General features: G+C 45.8%; 1 long non-coding RNA gene across 3 annotated transcripts; it reads left to right on the forward strand.

Moving 5' to 3' along the window:
- Positions 1-5,326: 5,326 nt before the first annotated feature.
- On the forward strand, positions 5,327-9,995 carry LOC132015522 (uncharacterized). 3 transcript variants are annotated; one of them, XR_009403709.1, is made up of 3 exons: positions 5,327-5,484; positions 9,113-9,269; positions 9,382-9,995. It is a non-coding gene; the product is annotated as an uncharacterized LOC132015522 (long non-coding RNA). The 3 variants fall into 3 exon arrangements; XR_009403708.1 differs by lacking the exon at positions 5,327-5,484 and adding an exon at positions 5,894-5,976; XR_009403707.1 differs by lacking the exon at positions 5,327-5,484 and adding an exon at positions 6,200-6,265.
- Positions 9,996-18,049: the final 8,054 nt, after the last annotated feature.

Here is an 18,049-nt window from a genome sequence, read left to right on the forward strand (position 1 = left end):
TATAAACATATATTTTTATCCCCAGGGGTACAGGTCCGTGAATCGCCAGGTCCACACACCCCGCAGCACTCACCAAAGCACACACCCCCCCAATTAGAAAAATAAATTTATATCATCTTTAATCCAACCCAATAAAATGTCCATCGTTAATATCTGTTCTAGCATGTAAACAGTAATATACTCATAAAGTAGTATATGTATATAGCTTATAAATAAACAAAGATACATAAATGGCAGGGGAACATGTTAAAAAAAATCACCAGGTGTGGAGATCAGAGAAGTTTGCAGTTGCAAAACAACAAAAGCAAAAAATACACCAGTGGGACCACATCAAACTAAAAAGCTGCACAGCAAAGGAAACCATCAACAAAATGAAAAGGCAACTATGGAATGGGAGAAAATAGTAGCACACCACAAATCTGATAAGGGTTTATATCTAAAATATACAAGGAACTCACACAGTAAGAAACCAAATAAGCCAAAATTTAAAAAAGGATCCAAAGAGACGTTTTCCCAAAGAAGACATACAAATGGCTAACAGGCATGTGAGAAGGTGCTCGATGTGACTAACCAGCAGCGGAATGCAGACAAAAACCGCAAAGAGCTATCACTTCACACCTGTTAGGATGGTTATGATTAAAAAGACAAGAGACGACAAAAGCTGGACGTGGAGGAGAGGGAACCCCTGTGTACTACTGGTGGGAATGCCAGCTGGTGCAGCCCCTATGGAGGACAGTATGGAGGTTCCTCAGGAAATTAAAAATAAAGCTACCCTGGGATCCAGCAATCCCACTTCTGGGTTTTTATCCAAAGGAAATGAACTCACTATCTTGAAGAGATATCTATACTGCATGGTCATTGCGGTCTTGTTCACATAGTCAAGTCTTGGAAACAACCTAAGTGTCTGTTGATGGATGAGTGGAAAAAGAAAATATGATTGGGGCACCTGGGTGGCTCAGTGGGTTAAAGCCTCTGCCTTCGGCTCAGGTCATGCTCCCAGGGTCCTGGGATCCAACCCGGTCGGGCTCTCTGCTCAGCGGGGAGCCTGCTTCCCTTCCTCTCTCTCTGCCTACTTCTCTGTCTACTTGTGATCTCTGTCTGTCAAATGAATAAATAAAATCTTAAAAAAAAAGAAAATATGATTGTGTGTGTATATGTATATATATAATTATATTGTATATATATTATACTTACGTTGTATGTGTGTATATATACACACACACATATTGGGGAGATATATATGTATATGTATGTATTATAAATAAATATAAGTATAATATATATTATATATTAAGTGAATGCATTATATATAATAATTGAATGATATTATTCAGCCTTAAAAAATAAGGAACTTCCTGCCATTTCCAGATTCATAGGGATGAATGTGGAAGGAGTGATGCTCAATGAAATAAGCCAGACGGAGAAAGGCAGATATTGCCTGGGATCACCTACATAGGGAATCTATAAATGAATAAATAAATAAATAAATAAGAATGTCGAACTCCCAGAAGCCGAGGTAGAACGGTGTTTCCTTGGGGTTGGGTAGAGGTAGGAGAAAGTGAGGTGGGAGATTAGCAAAAGGTTTGTGTTTGAAAACCACAGTAACAAAAGAACCAAAAAAGGAAAAATCTGGAGACCTCTATAGACTACAAAGCTAATTGCAGCGGAAAAGCCCTTGCCTGTGCTACCATCTGCTCCCTTTTCCAACCAAGGGGCGGTGTGGACGGAGCAGTGGAGGTTCAGACCCTCTGCTGGGTACCCAGCTCACCCAGTGCGGATCAAGTGCACCCAGAAGCTTCGTCCAGGACATATAAGTGATAACGTGTCACCTAATAGACCATCTCGCAGCTTCTAAAAAGAGATCAGTTTGGATTGAGGTAGAAAGATGCCCAAGGTGCAGTTAGTGGAAAAAGCAAATGGTAGGGGGGCCTGGGTGGCTCAGCCAATTAAGTGTCTGCCTTCAGCTCAGGTCACGATCTCAAGATCTGGGATCGAGCCCCGCATCAGGCTTCCCGCTGAGTGGGGAGCCTGCTTCTCCCACTCCTCCCTTTCCTTGGGCTCTCTCTTCCTCTCTGTCAAATAAATAAATAAAAAATAAAAAGTGAGTGAATGATAGAAGAGTGTGCAGTATCAAATAAACATAGATACGTGGTTCTATATTCATAGAAAACTTCTGGAAGTAGTGTTTACCTCTAGGAAGTGCTCCTGGACAAAACAACCCTCTTTTAATTTACTTTTTAATGTAGTGTCTAAATGTTTAAAAATTACAAACATGTATTAATTCAATTTTTTGAACTAATTCTAAAACATTCTAAAATTTTTGAACTAATTCTAAAACATTCAGGCTTTTTGAAATTCCTTCTTTGATTTTTTTTTTTTTAATGAGGAAATACATAGCATTTTGTACTGAGGCGGCCATGACAACGTTGATTCAAATGAGGTAAGGCTGGAAATAGATGTGCAGCATTAAGGGAATGGTTAAGTAAATAATGGAAAATTGACTGTAATATAATGCAGTCTTTTAAAAAATCAATATTCTGAGAATTTTAGCCAGATGGGAAAGGCTGGCAATATACGAAGTGGAAAAAAAAACAACAACAACACAAAAAACAAGATCTATGTAAATTCAGTATTAATATCAACAATGTTAAAAATATGTAGGGAAAAAAAAAAAAGGCTTGGAAGAAAATATCCCCAACTGGCTACAGTGATTGCCTCTGATAGTGAGTGAGATGATGGGGGATTTTTCTCTTTCTGGACCTGTGTATTTTCATCTTCTTTTCCATTTTTGTGCAACGAGCATGCATAATTTTGTAATGTGAACGAAAAAGAAAGTAAAATACTGCGAAAACCATTATATGCCTTCCTGGCATGAGTCAGGAGCTGAATTTTCATGTTTAAATTAGTTTCAGAAACACAGGAGTGGTTTCTAGGCAACCTGCTTGGGAAATCGCGCTCCTTTCCATTGTTGCTGGAGTGTGCGTGAGCGTCTCAGAGAAAATGTAAGAGATGAACCCTTGCGAAAGCGGATTCCTGCTAAAGAAAAACAAGCTTTGCCACTCCGGTTTGGTCACAGAGACTTGAGTTATCGTGACCCCCAGACGCACAGAGGGACCTGAGTTTTGTGGGCTTGTGTGTGTGCCCGGGCGCGTGTTGGCAAATGAGTGATTGATGTGGATGAGAATTGCCATAGGTGGTAGAGCACATTAGTTATTCAAGTCTCTGCCTGTGGTGTGAGAAACTGGGGTAGGGGGTGGGTTTGCGGGGGTGGGGGGACACAGGAACCCAAACCAATAACCCCAGGTGGATGGCTTTCCTGAGAATCCGGGGCTGGGAATTCAGACAGGGACAAGGCTTTACAAGACGGATGGCAGCTCAGGATGTGAAAAGATTGCCTCATCATCGTGTGAACCATTTACTGTCATTATAGACAATCCTGCTGAGCCAAAGGGCTCTAATCAGGAGAAAACACTGAAAAATGGAATCGGGGCTAAGAAACCCTTGGCCCAGCCTGATGGGCCGTGGAGGATGGGTTGAGTTAAGAATGCTTTTTAGCCTCAAGGGAGCCATGTTCTTTACCAAGAGACTGCAGAAGGTACAGAAGGTACTCTTTCCAGCTCGCAGTGTGTGTTTTGTGGACCCCTGGCTTCAGTTTGGGGCAGGAATGGCAGGCATTCTGCCTGATAGAGAGGGTCCGCGCTCAGCTTCTTGCTCCTGGGCCCCCTCGTGGTTGTCTCTCGCAATTACAAAAGTTAAGCAAGCAGGTAAATAGCAGGCGTTTGGGATAATGATAGCCTTTGACGAAGGGTTACTGCCTTTGACCTTGGCAACCCTGAGACTTTGTCAAAGCACAAGGGTGGGGGGAGGGGATGGCTGCAAATCAGGCCTCAGGAAGGAAAGCCCCGGTTCATCATAGAGGGTGGGGCAGGAGGGCAGGAATCTTCCGAAGTGGATGGTAATGAGCTGCTTCTGTCTCCTTTTTTTTTTTTTTTTCCTGTCTCCACCCTTCTCTACCCATATCCTGCATTCCACTAAGTAATAGTCCACTGGGTCTGGTCAACCCTCCTTTAAGGGACAGACACCTGGAGGGGAAAGGAAAACGGAGACTAGTATTTACTGACCCTCCTCTTGTGGTAGCTCTTGAGGCAAAACTCATCTCTTTTCATCTTCTTACCTAGGCCTTAGCACATGTTTGTAACGTTTGCAGTCTCGAATGGTGTATGGAGGCCATGAGAAGACTGAGGTGCAGAGAGGTTAAGGAATGCCTGAGATCACTAGCTTATAAGTAGCAAAGCAGAAACTTAAACCCCCAATTGGAAGAATCTATTCTTTCTACCAAGATGCTCCCCACTCCCACCCCATGCCCTCTAGCTCGAGGGGCTTGCTGGCCCAACCTGTCTGGGGAGATCCTCTCTCTGCCCTTTGAGTCAGTCTGCCCTGGGGGCCAACGTCTTCTCCCTTCTCTGAACTTCTCCTTTGGCAGTGAGTCAGCCCTCTGAGGCATATTCTTCTTGTATTACTTGTTTAACTCTTATTTATTTATTTATTATTCAGCTTTTCTTAGAAATTTGTCTTTTTTTTTTCTTCCATAGACAATGAATTAATTCTCCCATAAACTCTTTACCCAGCATTTAGTAAATATTTGCAGGGAGACTAAATTAAGTAGCAGAGTCCTGGTGGGAGTTTTCCTCCCGGGGTCTGTTTGTATTAGGAAAATAGCAAACGGCTTTTATTTTAATGATTTCATTTATTTATTAGAGACCAAGAGAAAGAGAGAGAGAGAGAGAGAGAGAACCCCCATTCATGAGTGGCGGGGGGGGGGGGGGGGGGGGGGGGGGGGGGGGTTGGGGATAGAAGGAGACAGAGACACAGACTCCCTACCCAGCACAGGGCTGGATCCCATGACCTTGAGATCATGACCTGAACCAAAGGCAGACACTTCACCGACTGAGCCACGCAGGCACCCGAGTAGCAAATGATTTTAGTTTTTATCCAAAAATATTTATAATCATCAAAAATAGTTCTGACTTTTCCCCTTTGCCAAAGGGCTTGCTGCTCAAGATAAGTTAAATCTGGATCTGTTTCCGGGAGTTAAAGGTCTTGAGCACTCGCGTGGCTTTGCTGCAACTGCACAGCATCGGGGTCGAAGGTGGAATCTAAGCCCACCTGGCTCCTTCCCTTCTCCCTGGAATCTGCAGGCTCCCAGGCCAAACCCAGCGCACCCCTTCGGAAACAGGGTTCTGTCTTGACAAGCCGGAACACTGCTGGAGCTGGGAACGAGTAGAAGCTTCTCTGCCAGGTGCATTTACATCCGGGTTTCATCTTTCTCTTAAGGCAGCTTCGCTGGCGCAGGTACCTGCGTGGGAAGGTGAAGACGCAAAGCGCTCAGCACCCGCCATCCTTTCACAGAGGACATGGGGCCGGGCTGTTCCTCGAGGGAGGCGGACCACCGCTGCCTGGGCAAGTGCGGCATGGGGGCAGGAGGTGAGCAGGGCCCTCAGAAGAACTCCTGACAGGCTCTTGCTCTTGCCACTACGATCATGTATTTCATGAGCATTTATTGGACACCTCTTGTATGCCAGGCACTGGGAATGCCAAGACCAGTAGAGCTTTGGGGAGGTATTCAGTCTGGTTGGGGGGAACAACCACCTAAGCAATTAAAGAATAGGATAGACGCTATAATAGCAGCATGTAAGAGAGACCTCAAGAACACAGAGGAGGAGGTCCAGACGTCTGCCCCTAGGAGTTGGAAAAAAGCTTCATGGATTAGGCAACTCTCAAAAGCAGTCTTGAAAGAGAAGCAATTGTTCCCTGGTTGGGTAAGGCAGGTTGAGTACTCTAGGCTGAGGGAATAAGGTATAAAACAGGAGGGCGGCGGGCTGCCAGTCCTCTGAGGGTCAAACTCCAAGAGGAAGGTGGGTCTGAGAATATGAAGGGCTGTGTCTCAGAGTGGAGCTCCGGCCTCTGGAGGATGAGGTAACATGGAAGGATTTCAGATGGGCTGGAGACTGTGTCACGGTCAGATGTCAAAAGATCTATGTAATTACAATGTGGAGGAGGGACTGGAAGAGGAAGTGGTTGAGGAGTAGGGCCATATGGCCTTAGGAGATGAGTTCCATGAAGCCTGGTGATTGATTGGGGGGCGGGGGTGGTTTGTGAGGGCAGTCTAGGCCAGATCCCAGTTTGGGCATGGAAAGATGGGAATGTTGGTTCCATTCACCCAAATCAGGAACACGTGGGAGAGCTGGGGAAGGTCGGGGAGCAGGTAAGTTAATTGTGGCCATGTCTAAAGGGCATGTGGGACATCGCAGCAGAACAGTCTAGCAAGTGGTTGGTATGTAGGAGTCTGTGCTCAGGGAAGATGTTGGATTCTGATGGAAGAAGGCTGGATCAGGCTTCGCTCTCTGTAGACATTCAATAAACATTGTTTTGAGTAGCTAATTAATGATTACAGGGCCTTGGGAAAATAGAATGATGTTGCAGTGTAAATGTGCATGCTCTTACAGTAATGGACTGATGGTTCCAGAAAAGCTCAAGCTAAATAACACTAATTTTTTCCTGCTATAAATAAATCTTCTGCAGTCGGGGTTTTCAATTACACAGTGAAAAGCAAGGCAGCAGGGGAAATGGGGAAGGGGAGTATATGGAAGGCTTAGCCTGCCTGCAGAGTGAAAACGTGAGCAAGTTGCAGCCCAAGCGAATAAGGTAGTAATCTGATTCAGTGGAAAGGAGATGAAAGTCTAATATTCTGGGTTCGAGTCCTGGTTCCTCTACTGACTCGTTATGTGTCTATTGTATTAATAGGTGCATAGTAAATGTCCACTGCCTCCTTTTAGAGGTACACTCGTGTTTTAAGCTCAGAACGACCTCCTGGTAGGTCCTTTATGATGCTTTCTTTGCAAATGAATCAACCAAGCACGAGGAATTTAAGTGACTTACCCAAGGCCACTCAGCTGAAAAATGGCAGCTCTAAGATTCGAACCCAGACAGTCTGGGCCCGGAATCCTTCTAGAAGCAATTAACTACTGTGCTCTTCTGCCTCTCCAGGTAAAAAAGTTAGGAAATTTCACTGTGCTGGGCCTTTGATTTCTTATTAGTGCATGGATTTTTGTGAAGGGCACGTAGCATAATTTATATTAGGCCTTAATTATAGGTATATACGTTCATTGTGTTCTCCCATAATTAGCCCTTCAAGGAAGCAGTGTTTAAAGATTTGTCCCAAATCCCCCTTTTAGGGAAAGCTTTGGGAGTTCCTGTAATTATGTGACTTTGTGTTTGCAGATCACAGCAGACTATCTGAATAGAATTATCACTTAGCATTAGAGATCCCTGTTTACGGAATTCGGCACAATACTACTAATCATGGGCTCACGAGAAAGAGAGACCTGACTTCTATCCCAGATCTGCCACTTGGATATGTTGCTTAAAACTCTCCATGCTGGGACGGCTGGGTGGCTCAGTTGGTTGAGGGTATGACTCTTGATTTGAGCTCAAGTTATGATCTCAGGGTTGTCAGATCGAACCCCACATCGGGCTCTGCTCTCAGTTTGGAGTCTGCCTGAGATCCTTTCTCCCTCCACCTCTGCTGCCCCCCTGCCTGCATGCTCGATCTTTAAAATTAATAAATAGGGGCACCTGGGTGGCTCAGTGGGTTAAAGCCTCTGCCTTCGGCTCAGGTCATGGATCCCGGGGTCCTGGGATCGAGCCCCGCATCGGGCTCTGCTCAGCAGGGAGCCTGCTTCCTCCTCTCTCTGCCTGCTTGTGATCTCTGTCAAATGAATAAATAAAATCTTTAAATTAAAAAAAACGAATAAATAAAACTTAAAAACAATAACAACAACCAAAAACCTTTCCATGCCTGCCTCCTCATCTGTACATGAGATAATACTAATAACTTTGTGAGGCTATAAGGGTACAGTGGTAAGGGGTTCATAATCCAGGGTAAGAGTCACTGAGTTTAATACAAACAGGCGTATGAAAATCAGGGGAGGTGCATTCTAGGAAAAAGGAACTGTGGAAGGCTTGCTGGCAGGGAACTTGGAGCATGTGATAGACGACAAAAAGGTCAATGAGACCATCTCATAAACTTATTAAGCAACTAGCATTTTTTTACACCTTCAAAGTCAGCATTTCTTTCTTTATGTAGTGCATATATAACTAATAAAGCAAAACTTGGGGTTTTGTGGTTCGGTGGGTTAAGTGCCTGACTCTTGGTTTCAGCTCGGGTCACCATCCCAGGGCCCTGAGATGAAGTCCCGCATTGGGCTCCCTGCTCAGCAAGAAGTCTGCTTCTCCCTGTCCTTCTGCCCCTCCTCCCACATGTATTCTCTCCCTCTCTTGCTTACTCTCTCTCTCAAACAAATAAAATTAAAATAACTAACTAACTAAATAAATAAAGAGCAAAACTTATGTTTTTAAGGAAATAATTTTCTCCAAATACTTAAGTGTTGATAACAAGCCTAAATCAAGTTCTTCTATCCATTTAACTAAAATCACAACAGGAACACACTAGATATTCTTAAATGAATCCAGTGTCTTAAAAACCTGATAAAACACACATGAGTTTTGCAATGATTACAGAAATTTCTGTGCAAAATTTATTTTTACACAGTAAAAATCCATTTACATGGATTTAAGGTTGTTTGTTCATCATCTCTATTGTTATCCATATTTTAATTCTTATTTTATTTTATACTTTCCCGGGATCCCTATTTCTATAATTTATGGTCACAATAATCATAAGGTCACCCACACACAGACACACACACGGGTGCATGCCCCCCCCCCCCCACATTCAGACTAGCCAAAGTTGCAGATTCTGCTATTAAATGATTGATTCTCGGTGGGGATACCCAACCTAGCAATTCAACCTGCACAATTGTCTTTAGGTTAAGCCTTTTAAAAAATAACCAAGTCTCATTTCTGATGTCACAGGAATTTTAAGTTCCTTTTACGTTCAAATAGATTTTGAGTTTTAGAAACCAGAAACATATATTCCTTTAAAGTTCCCACAACCTCTACTCGCCATCCCACCATTCAGCTGTTGCTATATACTGATCTGGTCTGTCAGTTTGACTGGCCATACTTTATCTGTACCTCATTTTCATTATAGAATCGTCTAGAGCCTGGCTGCTCAAAGGGTGGTTCGGGAACCGAAGCGTATCAACACTACTTGGTACGAAGATCTCAGCTTCACCTCAGACAAGCTAACTCAGAACCTGCATTTTAACAAGAGATCCACCCATGCATGATTTGACTGCACTTTAAAGGTAAGAAGCACCAATATGAAGATTTCATCGCCCTGAGGATGTCAATCCCTTTTCAGTGAGTGTAACTAATTTATCATCTCAGAACCCACTTTTTCTTCTTCTTTCCTTACAGGTTTTTACTTATAGTATTTTAACTGCAAGGATTTTTCTGCTACACGGACCAAGAGAAGAGGGCCGGGGACTGAATCTGAGAAACCCAACATGGAAGAAGGGGGTTGATGAGGATGAGCTGCCCGGAAAGCTAGGAGAAAACCCGGTGGGCTTGACTCACGGAAGCCCAGAGCAATGACCTTTTAAGGACATAATTTTTGTCAGTTTCTCTTATCACGCTGACAAGCATGTAATGAAAGCCCTCCATAAATATTAGCCATTGTTCCTGCCGTGGGTAGTAGTCGTAATTTAAGCGTTTGTTTTTTTCTTTAAAGGTTTTTTGTTTATTTACTTGAGAGAGAAAGAGAACGAGCAGGGGGAGGGGCAGAGAAAGAGGGAGAAGCAGACTGCCTGCAGAGCAAGGAGCCCGATGGGGGGCTCGATCCCTGGACCCCGAGATTGTGGCCTGAGCCGAAGGCAGACCCTTAACCCACGGAGCCACCCTGGTACCCCGAGGAGTAGCAGTAATTTGCAAATGAAGAACAGATGCCGTTTTGGATAAGCTGGAACAATTCAAGGAACATCATCGCAGAGTTTTCCACAAGAGCCATTTTCCTGATCCCTCTTGGATATTGAATGAAGGGCTAATTTGGAGGATGACCTCAGGAAAAAATAAGGTCAGAGGAAACAGTCTGTTTGCTGGAGTGTTTATGTTTCCTTTGGAGGGCGGGGTGGGGGGGTGATAACATGCGTAAGCAAACTTACTTTTCGAAGAATGCCACGACTCTTCTTCCACTCTGTTTACTGGACTTTGAGCACGGCACTCTATGCCTTTACTAATTTTTTTTTTTAATGTAAGGAAATGGTTTGAATGCGGTTTTCAAATTCCCCTGCCCTTCAGGAGTGAGAGGTCTAGTCCTAAAACCCCAGGAGAAGAATTGATTTCTCTGAGACCTTCCTGAAATACTGTTTTGCTCTTGCAGACTTGTGCTCTGTTAGACATTAATCTGGCTAAGGGATGAGAAAAGAATAATGCAGGGACATTCTAGAAAGTACATTGATCAGGACAAACTGAATGTTAATAATCGGCTTCATAGCTTGAGTACGTTAGTAGACTGTATCACATGAGCATTCAGCTATTAGCCAGCAGTCCTGTAGTCTCAGTCTTTGAGCTGTTCTATTTCCAACTGTTCTCTGTGTGTCTGCGCCATCCCTTTAGAGCTGGTTAAAAACCACGGATTTTACTTATGACGTTATCCCGAGTGTCTCCTGTGGGGCCCTGCAGGGAGTTTACAGAGACACCTGGTGGCCGGTAAGGCAAAGTCCCCTGGCTTTATTAGGAAACAAAGGATCTGAATTGTGTCTAAAATTTCAGTCATTTCTGTGGTTGAGAATTTCATTCTTTCTTCCTAATCTTCTGGTGGGATTGCAGCCACATATTGACAAAATGGACTTGGATTCTTACCGATGATTTTTATGGCCTCCGGCCTCTCTTTCCTTAAGGAAACAATCCACCCCGTGGACTGACCAGCACCATCAGGGGAACTAAAATCTTGCCGAGGCTAGAACGAGGGCGAGGCAAGAGCGAATGGAAGGAGGTGCCATTCAGTGACGAATATGCACAGCGTTTAATGCCATATTCTAGAAAAATCAAAATCAATCCCAAAAAAGTCATTGTCAATAAAAAAAAGTCAAAAATTATAAGTAGCAGGGCCAGTATTGCTGATTTTCTCTTTGAGTTCAGGCTCCCATATGGCTCCGAAAGGCTCTGAGGGGAGTGAGTGAAGGTTCTGGTGGCCTTCCCTGATGGCCTATCCCCAGCCCGGCTCATTCATGGTCAGTGGATCCGTGTCCACCCCCTCCCCCCACCCAGGGTTTCCCTTTTTCTTCCAGTGGCTCTTCAGGTCTCCTCACATTCACGTGAAGGGTGGGGACCCTGGGTCAATGGCACTGATACACAAGAAGAAGATACGTAGAATAGAAAATTCACATGCGGCCCAGAGGGGGAATAGCTGAGAATTCTGTCTTCCAGTTCTCCTGTTTTATTAGTCAGGACCCTCTTTCCTCCACCTTCCCCCCAAAGACGCTTCTCACAGGCAGAGACCTGAACCACTCATTCCCACTGAGGGGCTTTTTGCGAGGCTTCTGAGCCCAGGAGACCCGGGCACTGAGGGCAGGTGCCCGATGTCGCTGGAATGACAGGAGACCCGGGCACTGAGGGCAGGTGCCCAATGTCGCTGGAATGACGTTTGCTGTGGTGAGAAAGTCCCTCCTCACACCTCTTCTGTTTTTAAGCGGGCCAAGACAAGGGTGGGGGTGGGGTGGGGCGAGTGAGGACCTGGGCCCATGGAGACATGCTGCTTCTCAGGGTGCGCACACTGGTGTGAGATGTTGGCAGCCAGAAGCTCCCAGGATAGCCTGGGAAGAGTGTGAGAGCTTGGTCTGCATGGTGCCGCCTCTGCCCTGCCCCTTCCCCTTCGTGAGAACCGACTACCGGAACTGACCGGCTACGGTTAACAGAAGAAGTGACCCCTCCCGCCTCCTCCCTGCTTGTCTCTCCTCTAACCCTTGCCTGGTCACCAGAGACATGGTCACCGGAAATAGCAGGAAAATATGCTGTAACGGTGACCACACGAGCTGCTGTGAAAGGGGAAGGAAAGCCGGGGTGGGGGGTGGGTAAGAACATACTGAGGCAGGAAAGGGTCGGAAACTCAAGAAAAAGAAAAATTTCAGAAAGCCCCGAGAAGCAAGTGGCCTAACAGGGAGACCCAAAGGGTCTCTTAGATACGGGCTCCTCAGCATGTGGCGAAAAAGGACTCCAGCAATAAGAGGAAGCCAGGGGGTACTCACTCTAAATGACCATGTCAAGTCTTACAGCTTTCCAATATATTCCCTTGGGGAGTTGCTGGGAGAACAGTGTGTGCCCTCCCACAAAGCACTGACACCAGAGCCTGCCGTGGTCTCTGGATCACTCACCTGGACACATCGGATACCCTGTCTCATGTATCAGCTGTTCTCCTGACCTAGAAAACCGCATATCCCTTATCACCTGCTCATGTCGCTTCATGAACGTGGCCCTTCTGTTGGCAACGCAATGGGTCTCTTTTTACCCACAGAGGTTCCGCTGACCACTGGAGCCTGTGTGGTTCAGCAGGGGAATCATACTGGCATTTATAGAGCGCCTCTTCTTAAATTTTTATTTATTTATTTTGTTTGGGAGAGAGAATGAGTGAGAAAAAGAGCATAAGCAGGGGGAGGGTCAGAGGGAGAAGCAGACTCCCTGGTGAGCAGGGAGCTTGAGGCAGGATTTGATGATCCTAGGACTCCAGGACCATGCCCTAAGCCGAAGGCTTATGCACTTGCTTAACCAACGGAGCTATCCAGGTCCCCTATTGAGGGCCTCTTCTATGCCCACTTTGGGCTTGTACTTTACCAATTTCCTCTTTAATCCCCCAAGTACCTTTTCAAGTAAATATTATAATGATCATTTTTAACAAATGAGAATATGGAGACTCAAGAAATTACGTGACTTGCTCAAGCTCCTATGATCATGAAGTGGTGGTCCCAGGGCTTGAACTGGGGCCACAGGACTCCTTCTATGTCTTCATATTTTTTCTGTTGCGTTAGGTCAGCAGAGACATGGGAGAGATGCCTCTGTGTATAAGACACAGAGTGCATATAGAGAAGTAGAAATTATGACCCACATTCTCTCAAGAAATTTTGCTTTGACCTAGGTTAAAATATTACACAGCACTAGAGAAGTAACGTAAGGCTGAAATAATCCCCGAGCCATGAGTGCTAATGAGATTCTGAGAAGATTATGAATCATAGGATCCACCATCCTTTGTCTGAGAGCTTGCCTTCTCCCCACTTTTTAATTCCTTGGATTTCTTTTCTCATTTAGGTATTACTCATTCAGTCAAAAAATATCTTCCCTGAGTAGGAGAGTACAGTCCAGAACTGGGCCACGTCCCCACTCTCCTGGAACTTAACTTCTGGTTGGGAGACATACCATGAACAAGCAAGTGCACATACACACACACCTGCCTTAGGGGCTCATACATGCCATGAGGCAGCAAAGCAAGGAAGAGATATAGAGAAGGTTGAAGTGTTACTGTGGGGAGGGTGCTCAGGGAAGGACTTTCTGATAAGGTGGCATTTGAGCTGAACCAAGAGGGAGGAGAGAGGAAGAGTTGAGAGACTATGTCCAAGGGTGCCCCATGCAGAGGGAGTCAAGAGAGTGAAGACCCCGAGCAAGAGTGGCTATGTTCATGCACTAGCAAGGGGACCAGTGTGGCTGGGGTGGAGGAAGCAAGGGGAGCAGGTGTTGGAGATGGGAAATCAAAGACCTTACAGTCACTAGTAAGACTTTTGACTTTCACTCTGGGCACAATGAGAATCCACCAGGAGGGCTGAGCAGAGAGGTAACATGGTCAGACTTACACTGGCCTTACGTGGAGAATGGAATGTGGGGCAAGGCTTGCTGTCAGGAGGTTAGTCCAGTGGAACCAGTGGAACCAGTGGGATTCAGGGATGGCTTGAACCAGGACCCCAGTGGTGAGTGGAAGACAGATGGCTGGCTTCCAGAAATGCTGCGAAGATGAAGCAGCCCAGATTTGTTGACAGATTGGATGTGGGGTGTTAGGGTCTGATTTGTGTCTCCCCCACATTTGTATGTTGAAGCCCTAACCCCTGGCACTTCAGAACTTGGAGATAAGATCTCAAAAGGGGTGATTAATGTGAAGTGTGAAGTGGGGTCATTGGGCTGGTGCCTAATCCAGTATGATTGGTGTGTTTATAAGAAGTAGAGATTAGGGGATGCCTGGGTGGCTCAGTGGGTTGAGCGGCTGCTTTTGGCTCATGTCATGATCCCAGCGTCCTGGAATTGAGTATCACATTGGGCTCTCTGCTTGGCGGGGAGCCTGCTTCTCCCTTTGCCTCTGCTTGCCTGTGCTCTCTCTCTCTCTCTCTGACAAATAAATAAATAAAATCTTAAAAAAAAGGAAGAAGTGGAGATTAGGACACAGGTACATTCACAGGGAGAAGGTGGCCATCTAGAAGCCAAGGAGAGAGGATTGAGAAGAAACCAACCCTGTTGGCACCCTGATCTGGGACTTCCACCTTCTAGAACTGTGAGAAAATAAATTTCTGTCCTTCCAGCCACCTAGCCTGTGGTATTTTGTTATCACCGCCCTAGCTCACTAACATGTGGGACATGAGAGAGTGACAGGAATCACTGATGGTGCCCAGTAATGGGGTCTGTTTTATGTCATGGTTACAAAAGGTTGGGAGCTGGTCATTTTCTTTACAACTCTCAGAAGCACCAAGAGAAGTTGTCCCACAGGTTTTTGCTATGAGGGGTTTCCAGTCTACTACACTCCTCCAGCAGTGCCAGAAGGCCACGGGGAAGGAGGGAGACACAGACATGTGCATTTACGAAGAGGGGAATGGCCCCACAAGAGTGTGAACACATTCTGATGCTAGCACCCCATAAGATACAGAGCCCACTGTTCCTGTTTTCTAAGAGGTCCTCCTTCCTTCCTTTCCAGAATCTTTTTTTTGTCATGATTTCACCTGCATTTCCCCAAGCCAGATGGAGCTGGGCGCACTTGAGGGATAGGGGTCACCATCCTAGAAACAGAACAGTGCACTGGGACTCTGTGACGTTGCTACAGCCTTACCCCCAGACTCCATCTTTCTTGTTCATGGGCACCTGAGAGGGACTCACTTCTGAAAAATTCCCCTGCTCTCAGCCTCTAGCCTGGCTATAGCCAGTTTCCATCATCATGGTATGTCGCCCATATTTGGGGATTCTGATTTCCTGCCCCTGACACTCTGGTGGCCACCATGTGGAAGCCTCCCCAATCTCCGGACGTCAAACAGGACTGCTGTGTGCTCTCTAGCTCCCAACTATCTCTGCCTCTTTGGTGGAAAGGCTCATTTTAGGCAAGAGCTCCCTCTCTCTAGGAATTTATATGGGAGCCCTTGGGAGCCTGTCCTGGAAGATGGTTTGCACATCACTGGAGAAGCGCCATTCACGCCAGCCCAGGCCTCACCACACACCCGCCCACAGCAAGCCTGGGCCTCACGATGCCATTTTCCTTTCAAGCTGTGCTCCTTCTTCGGGGGTGCTGACCGCCTTGCGGTTTGCTTGAGCCTGGGTCCGCGGATTTAAGGATTTGGTGATGTGTATCTGAGGTCAGCAAGCGAGGGCCGGCCATCTATTTTTGTAAATAAAATTTTATTGGAACGCAGCCGTGCTCATTCATTTACACCTTGCCTATGGCTGCTTTCACAGCGCGACTGCAAAGAAGGGTAGTTGCTGCAGAGACCATCTGGCCTGCAAAGCTGAAAATATTTACTCTCTGGCCCTTTACTGAGAGCGTTTGGCAGCCTCTGTGATAGATTTAGATTGGCTAACTTTCCCACGGTGGTTAGAGGATTAAAATGACTACTACAAAAAAAAAAAGTAGGAAAGTAAACAAACCCACCACACGTTGACAGTAATATTAACATTGCAATAAAAAAAGGGCAACAAGAAAATGGCAGGGCTGTTTTTTCCCCACCTAGTGTAAGGTGAGAATCCTCTAATGAAGCTGTCAAGAAGTTGGGGGTGGGGGGAGCAAAGAAGTGGATGGAAAGAAAGATCAATGAGAGAGAGAGAGAGGAAGTGTGGCTACAAGTTACAAGCCCAATTAAAAAAAAAAATGCTGGAATGCATTTCCCCCCTTTCATTATCAGGTACGTAGCCCTTTTTATGGCCAAGCACTGCTCTTAGGGAGCAGGCAGTATTATAATCATCTCTATTTTTATAGAAGAGGAAACTAAGGCTCAGAGAAGTGAAGTAATCTGCCCAAAGTTACACAGCTAGCAGGTGGTGGGCAGGTCTTGAATCCAAGCAGTTCGACTCCAGAGTGGATTGTCTTAAACTCTCCATGCGATTGTGTTTCTGAATTATGAAAACATAGACAGAAACGAACCCCAGAATGTTTGGAAAGCCCTGCCTGAGTGGGTAGCTCCTTGAGAAGGCGTGGCATCCCTGGGGGCAGCCCTTTTCCCAAACTCTGGTGCGCAGTGGAAGAATCTGGATACTCCTCCTTTAGAGGAACTTCAGGTTTTTAATTTGGAATCTCATGTTCAGGATGAATCCAGCAAACATAGAAAGTAGACGTGAAATAGGAGGTCGGGTGTGGGGGCCCATGGGGCATCTCCTGAGAATTCAATGAGTTGAGAAGAAACTGTTAGCAGGTGTCCCAGCTCTGAGCACCCAAGACAGCTAAGAGCTTGGGCCCCTAGGGAAAGCTGACGGCCACTGGCTTGGCTCTTGGTGGAGATTTGTTCTCCTTTCCTGTCTGCACCCTCCTTTGGCCTCAGCTTTTTCATCCATAAAATGAGAGCCCTCAGCTAGGTGGTCTATAGGCATCTTCATGGGTTAAAACTATCCTAATTTCAGGACGTCTGGGTGGCTCAGTTGGTTAAACATCTGCCTTTGGCTCAGGTCATGATCCCAGGGTTATGGGATGGAGTTCCGCATCAGGCTCCTTGCTCAGCGGAGATCCTGCTTCTTCCTCTGCCTGCCCCTCTCCCTGCTTCCTGCTTGTGTTCATGCACACTCTCTTGCTCTCTCTGACAAATAAATAAATAAGATCTTAAAAAAAAAAAAAAACAAACTATTCTGGGGCACCTCAGTGGCTCAGTTGGTTAAGCAACAGCCTTCAGCTCAGGTCATGATCCTGGAGTCCTGGGATCGAGTCCCACACTGGGGTTCCTGCTTGGCTGGATGTCTGCTTCTCCTGCTGACCTCTCTCTCTCAAATAAATAAAATCTTAAAAAAAAAAAGGATTCTGATTTCATATTTATTTAAAGATTTTATTTGATTTATTTGACACAGAGAGAGAGAGAGAGATCACAAGTAGGCTGAGAGGCAGGCAGAGAGAGGGGGGAAGCAGGCTCCCTGCTGAACAGAGAGCCCAATGTGGGACTCGATCCTGGGACCCTGAGATCATGATCTGAGCCAAAAGCAGTGGCTTAACCCACTGAGCCACCCAAGTGCCCCCGATTTCATATTTAATAAAAACAGAAAATATTCATGTCATATTAATTTATGGGGGAGAAACCCTTTATAAGACATTATTTTTGACTTTTACAATTAAAAAAATGTAGCAGGAGGAAGGTATTTGTCTTTCCCCTTCCTTCCTCTGCTACTGAAAAGAAGGTCTTTAAGCAAAATAATTCACTAGGGTTCTCTGGCAGGCAGGAGCTCTGTTCCAAGGCTTGGAAACACTGCCCTCATTCTTCTGGAACGGAGCCAGGGACACCTCCAGGGGGCTTGACCACAATGGGCAAAGGGTTCTGGGCAGCTTCAACTGGAAAGGGTTTTATAAGGACCCTGAGAGTGGGGGGAGAGGCAGGAAAGGATGGGAGACCATTCAAGGTAGCCTGTGAGGGAACTACATCGCAACCCCAAGAGAACAGGAAAAGAGACTTTAGAAGCATCCTCTGCACATAGATATGTGTTCATGAGCAAGACAGAGTTTTGCTAATGGCCCACGTCCTTCTGGGTCTCAAAGACATGACAACATGTTCTATGAGCATTTAAAAAAGATGGCCGCCACGTGAGCCCTGTGGATCTCTGCCTGGCTAGATTCCTCTGGGTGACCTTTCTTTTTCTTCACTGTGCTTTTCTATAC

The sequence above is a fragment of the Mustela nigripes genome, chromosome 1, assembly GCF_022355385.1.
Source record: "Mustela nigripes isolate SB6536 chromosome 1, MUSNIG.SB6536, whole genome shotgun sequence".
Lineage (NCBI taxonomy): Eukaryota > Metazoa > Chordata > Mammalia > Carnivora > Mustelidae > Mustela > Mustela nigripes.